Below are 7387 nucleotides of genomic sequence, written 5' to 3' on the forward strand. Positions count from 1 at the left end.
GAGGGGAACCAAACAGATTAATCATGAGTTATTGCCATATTACCTGGCCTAGATTTATTGGAAAGAAACAATGGGGTTGCCTTGCTGTTTTCAGAGTTTGTCTTCTTATCTTCAGCAGCATGCACCAAATTAACACACTAGCATTCTATCATTGGACAAGTCAGATAATAGGAAAGCAACATTGGCACAACGAATGTTTGGGCAACTAGCCAACACCAAATTAACACAATATGGCAAAGCTATCATCAGCCAGGTAAGGTAATACGAAAGCAACATTGACACAATGAATGAATGGGCAACCAGAGCAGCACTACAATTCAGTAATGTGCATGATATGAGATAGTACACTCATGCAGCTCAGTATGCAAAACTACCAGGCAATTTTCTTTACAAAAATCAACATTGGCGCCTTTAACATTTTGCTACAACTAATTTTAGATCAGATAAAGGTTGGATTCACGCCGATTGACAAAATACATGCTGATGTAAAATATAGTGATATACAATAGGTACTTACATCAGCATTGGAGCACAGAGAATTCCCGCAAGATATTTTCCTCGAATACAATCCCAATGAAGGAAGTCTTCTATCATTTAACATTATTTTCTAAAAGAGAGATGGGTAAGAAACATGTAGAAAATATGATCAGAATGCTATAAAATTTCATGATGCGAGGATACACACACGCTTCTTAGAATGGAGTTGACATTCTTTTGCTGGACTGGAGCGGACTAGTTCTTTGGCCACTGGAATCTGCTTATTATCAGTGGGAGTTGGGTTTCTCTGCGCTGGAGCAGTATCTATGAAAAATGGAGTTGGTTTATTAGCTCCTGGCATTTGGATCTTTTGCAAAGACCTGGTTTGTAACCCTTCAGATTCTAACATAGCCGTCTTCCCCTTGCATGCCTTATATAGAAGAATGGTGCTTCAATTATAAAACATGCTACAATAGAGATTGAATAGGTACTGAAGAATAGAAAGGCATGACATATTGACATGTATTCCCTCCATCTGGAAATAAATGGATGGGTCTAGGCGTATTTCAGTTCTAGATACATCCAGTTTTATCCATTTCTGCGACATGTAATCCGAACGGAGGGAGTATGATGTAAGAGCTAGGGATACGACAGGACAACACAGTAAAAAACACTGAAAACCCACTGCAGAACCAAAGTATTCAAACCCACTGATATGAGATAGTACACTCATGCAGCTCAGGATGCAAAACTACCAGGCAGTTTTCCTTACAAAAATCAACATTGTGGCCTTTAATCATACATTTTGCTACAACTAAATTTAGATCAGATAAAGGTTGGATTCACGCCGATTAACAAAATACATGCTGATGTAAAAATATAGTGATATACAACAGGTACTTACATCTGCATTGGAGCACAGAGAATTCCTGCAAGAATCTTTCCTCACAGACGATACCAGTGCAGAAATTCTTCTATCTGTTAAGCTTATTTTCTAAAAGAGAGATGGGTAAGAAACATGTAGAAAATATGATCAGCATGCTATAAAATTTCATGATGCAAGGATACGCACACGCTTCTTAGAATGGAGTTGACATATTTTTGCTGGACTGGAGCGGACTAGTTCTTTGGCCACTGGAATCTGCTTATTATCAGTAGGAGTTGGGTTTCTCTATGCGGGAGCAGAATCTATAAAAACTGGAGTTGGTTTATTATCTCCTGGCGTTTGGATCCTTTGCAAAGACCTGGTTTGTAACCCTTCAGATTCTAACATAGTCGTCTTCCCCTTGCATGCCTTGTATAGAAGAATGGTGCTTCAATTATAAAACATGCTACAGCAGAGAGATGGAATAGGTACTGAAGAATAGAAAGGCATGACATATTGACATGTATTCCCTCCATCCGGAAAAAATGGATGGGTCTAGGCGTATTTCAGTTCTAGATACATCCTTTTTTATCCATTTCGGCAACATGTAATCTGGATGGAGGGAGTATGGTGTAAGAGCTAGGGATACGACAGGACAACACAGTAAAAAAACACTAGTTGAATGTAAAACTTTATGCTAGCGGAATACGTACAGAAAAAACTAAGGCAACATACACGTGTATGATTGGGAAACTAAGATGGCATTGCAACAGAGCACTAGAACAACACTTCAATGTAAAAAAACATGGTATGGTAGACAGATGAAGTACATACTGATGAATAACAATGCATAAGATATTCAGAAGCATGATATCCAAATTAAGAAGATGGCATTGCGATAGAGTAGAATGACAGTACTTGAATTTGAAAACATGTTATCATGAATGGAATAGGTACTGAAAAACAGGAAGGCATGACATATTTACATGCATGATCAGCATGCTAAGCACATGGCATTGCAACAGAGTAGATACACTCCAGGACATTATATGCATGTTGTACCCATATCACGGGCCAAGTTAGAGCAAGGACCTTGTGGGGTGAAGAGGATTCAACATCTTTCTGCAAGTCTTCTGAAGAACTGCCTTTACATGTTCCATCATATTGGGTATCATTGACATCAAGTTTATTGGCCTTTACATTGCTCCGTGAGGTTCTTGTGGATATATCAGTGTGTGCAATTATATCTGACATGCATGGAAGACAACTAGTAGTTAGATTTATGTAATGAGTGCCTGTAGGAGACAACATAAATAGTAGGACTGGGGTTAACTAGCAGCAACAGGTCTCAAAAACTAAAGGGAGAACACAGATGAAAGCTACAGAATATGTATCGTTTGTACTCGAGATTAACTAGATGGCACACAAAAGTATTAAAGAACAACATAGGTAATACTAGAAGTGGTATAATACTATAATCACCAGCCTGTGGGATAGCATTGGCTGATGGATGATAACTATGGATCAGCGTTACCTAAAGAACAAGTATCTTAGCTGAACTATGGAACAACGTTAACTCCTGAACAAGACCTGTAAGAGATCAGCATGAATATACAGTGAAATGTGATAATCCATTTTCCATGCTTAGATGAATAAGAAAGCCATAAATGTTGCACACAAGTAAGATGAGGGTACAACCTATCTGGCCGCCATCCATAGTTGTGAGCATCATGTGCTGACTTGTCGATGGCCCTGCAGTTGTTGTGGTTGTCCATGTCGGGCGCGCGTATTCGATGCAGGGAACTATTGAGTGGGGACTATAGCTCCCTTCTAGTGTATGCTTCCCTTGTTGGAGCAGCTGCGGTGAGTCGGAAGACGGTGTGGCTGAAGATGCAGATAACGCATAATGTTAAGAATGACACATCTCTTTGATCTGAAGAAATACAATAAGAGATCAAAAGCAAGGTACGAGAGTGGTCACACGTCTATTGACTGAAGACTAAATTGGGATCACACGATTTTATTTTATTTTGGTACTGTCCGATCTACGCCGGATGGCTTGATGGCCGTCTTGTGCCTCCCGGCTCACACTGTTAGGAATATTCCCCGAAGAGCCAGCGACCAACGGCAGAGCAGCCTGCTTCCGTCGTCCGTGGCCCCGGCCAAAACCCCGCTCCCCGCCCCACCGCACTGTCGTGGTTGCGCCGCCCCCGGGCCAATCCACAAAGACTCCCCGTCATCCAGATCCGGCGGCGGCAGTACCTTCAGCCCACGCAACTCTAAGATAGCCATCTAAGTGTTGCTTGCGCGGCGAACTTGCGGCCCCGCACCCTTACGTTAGACACCAGCCAACCGGCAGCCTAGGAGCTCCGCCGCCTCGAGGGGTGCTGCTTCCCATTGGGAATCGATTGGCCTAGAATAAAAATTCAAACAACTTGCGCCTAAATAAAGTGATTTGAGATGAGGGTGCGACCTATCTGGCGACATGGTGAAGTAGGCAGGTCCAGCCGCCGAGTCGGTGAGGCCGGCGCGGTTGCGGTGGCGACCGATGGCTAGGAAACAGCGATGTCGCGACGGTCGACGGCTAGGGGGAAGCAGCGCCGGGACTCTGGACGGATCCGAAGTTGGAGCCGCTCCGGCGCCGTGAACAACGGCGGGGGTGAATCGGCTCCGGTACGGTTCACGCGGCCGTCGTCGAGGAAACTCCAGCAGCACGGAGTAAGAGGCACACGACCCAGTGCACGACGGCAAATGGACAGCGTCTCCGACATTAGGGAGGAGGGCGGCTGTGAAATTGGTGCGGTGGGGGGCGCCATGGAGGAGGGGCTGAGGTTTCGTGGCTCGGGAGAAGGGAGCTTCCAGGGAGAAGATGATTTGGCGCCCACGAAGTATGAATGGGGGGGGTGGGAATTGGGAGGGGAGTGGAACCATGTTTTGCGGACGCATTTGTCTGAAATGTGAGGGGGAGTTACAGTTCTACCCCTGCCTTTAGGCTTCTCGGCTTGGGTCTGTGTACTGGGGGTCGGGGATAGTAGAGTAACTTTTTTTTGACTATTTACTGTAGAGCAACAGCCCCACAGTCGTTTTATTCTCCCCAAATAGTGGGCGGGAGCGATTTCGGGCGAAGAGGGCGTGTTTTGAAATATAGTGGGCGCAAGCGATTTCGGGCGAGGAGAGCGTGTTTTGAAATAGTGGGCGTGAGCTATTTCGGGCGAGGAGAGCGTGTCTTGCCGACCATGGTTTATGAATTATTCGGCACATGTCATTTCGGCCGAGGAGAAGGCGCGCTTGGATGAAGTTACGAACCTACCCTCGATGTACAACGGGCCAATTGATGCGTGTCCCACATAGGACGGTAATTTCGCGTCTCCCATTTATTTGCTCGGGCGAATTCCACCGAGCAGAGGATGTTTAACGGTTCGTTCAAAATTTGGGAGAACGAGCATCCATGTCTACCTTACCAAGTCGATTCAAATCAAATTTTGAAATATTAGCTTGCCACTTCTTTTTTAGATGGAGAGATGATGCTCGGGAGTAATGTGTTTTTACATGCTCATTGCTAGCGATTTACTATATGACAAATAGTTGACCCACTCAAAAACGGGAATCAAACCCAAAATGAAATATCTCGATTCAATGAAATAGCTCATTCACCAGGTCAAAATAGTGAACTAAAAATTGAACACCTCAATCGAGTAGCATGTTGTACAGTATTATAGTACTCCATGAACATGTTGAAAGTCAAATTAATGAACTTGTTTGATATATGCATATATCTGTTCATGTGTGGATTGCAGACAACATGTTCTCCAATTTAAATATTTGAATGCAAGTTTATATCGAAACATGGTTTATGTCAGTCTTTGATGCATAAAACGCGACCTCCCCCTCTCCCGGACTCCTGCTCTCTCTCTCTCTCGCCGACAATCTTCAATTCTGTCGCATGCATCCAACACACAAACCTTGTTGGTCCCTCTCGCTTTCTCTCCATCTCTCTCTCTCTCTCTCTCTTTGTGTGTGTGTGTGGGGGGGGGGTCTTTCTAGTTCGCATGCATATATACTCCATCTATAGGTCTCTCTCGCACACTATGGATGATTCTCTAGTCCAAGCTAGATATCTTGGGTGCACTCATCGTACGCACACAAATTCCTTGGCTCGTTGCCCGTAACTCTCTCACGCACCACTCTGTCATCTCGGAGCTCTTCCCCCTCTCTTTCAAACTCTCCATCTACCTAGGTCACACATACACATGCATATCTCACTCGCACTCGATAGGCCCATCTAAAACTCTATCTCTATCCCTCGTTCTCTCTCCATCTCACACGCACACACACACACACAATCTCATGCCTAGCTAGCCAAGTATGATGGTCTCTCACTCAATTGTAGGCACGTAGTCGCCCCTATATGTATATGACTAGCTAATCTTAGTCTCCATCACAAAGATGTGCATGGTCTATCTCGATTTCTCTCAGGGCATCTTTCTATCGCGCACGCACCTCCATCGATCTCCCACCCATATAGTCCCCTCACGATCTCGAGGGGATATCTTTATCACGAACACACCCTCTCGCCCTCCCCATGCGTCCATGTTCTCCATGTGTCGCTCTCGACCTTTGTTCCTTGTTGGCCAGACCTCTATTGGACATGTGCTATAGGGGTGTCTCTCTCCGTTGCAAACAATCACACACTAGCTATCTTCGTGTATATCCTCGCCTTGCTTTTCTATCTCGGAGATGCATGCGTGATATGTTCGCCTAAGAAACGAAAAAACACACACTCTCTCTAATTTATCGTTTGTTGTCACTTTCTCTTTCACACACATACTCTTTTTGCACACTTACTCATTCTCCTTCACACACACTTGTTCTCTCTCGACTTAGGCACTCTCCTCGGTCCATAGCATATTGATTTATTGAAAAGTCAAACATCACAAAGTTTGACCACGTACGTGGAGAAAAACAATTACATCTAGAACGGCAAACATATACCATTAGATTCACCATGAGATGTAGTTTCGTATGATGTATCTTTGGTATTGTAGATTTAAATAACATTTGCGTAAACCTGATCAAAGTTTCCAAAGTTTGACTTCTAAAAAATTTACATGCATTGCATTATCGAGCTGATGGAATATCTCTTTCCCCTCTCAGCTATCTGATGCACCACTCAGCCTTATCGGGGCTCCTCAATCTCTCTCAAACTTTATATCTCCCTGGTTCACACATACACATGTCTCGCTCGTGCTATACATATAGACCCATCCAACACTCTCTACCCTTGCTCTCTCTATGTGACACGCACCCCCCTAATAAGTACCATAATCCCTCACTCCATCATTGGCACAAGCACTCCCCCCTAAGTATGATTATCTCTCACTAGCCATCAAGAACACATGTATTGTCTCCTACCATCCAGACGTCTATCTCGATATCTCTCGGGGTATCTTCTATCGCGCACACACCTTGTCACTCGATCTCCCACCCATGTAGTCCCATCACGATCTCCAGGGGATCTCTCTATGACAAACATACACTCTCTCCTCCCCATGTCTGCATTTTCTCCGTACGTCTCTCTTGACCTCTCTCCCTTGTTTGTTAGACCCCTCTTGGCCACGTGCTAGGGGTCTTGCTCTCTCGGTTGCAAACAACCACACACTATCTCCACACCTTGCTTCTGTTGTCAAAGATGCATGTGTGATATGTTTGCATAAGACACACACATTTTTTCTTGACTTTTATCGAGTGTTGTCCATGTTTCTTTCACACACGCACACACACTTTTTTCACTCACTCTTTCTATTTCACTCTCTCTCTCTCTCTCTCTCTCTCTAGTTAGGGACTCTCTCACGTCCATAAGCATATGGATGTTTTGAAAAGTCAAACCTCAGAAAAGTTAGACCAGGTAAATGTGAGAAAAACATTTACATCTGGAACGATCATTTGATTCATCACAACATGTACCTACTTCATACTATCATTTATCTTTGGTATTGTAGATATAAGTAATTTCTTTATAAACTTGGTCAAAGTTTCAAAAGTTTA

The sequence above is a fragment of the Triticum aestivum genome, chromosome 2D (assembly GCF_018294505.1).
Source record: "Triticum aestivum cultivar Chinese Spring chromosome 2D, IWGSC CS RefSeq v2.1, whole genome shotgun sequence".
NCBI classification, from domain to species: Eukaryota; Viridiplantae; Streptophyta; class Magnoliopsida; order Poales; family Poaceae; genus Triticum; species Triticum aestivum.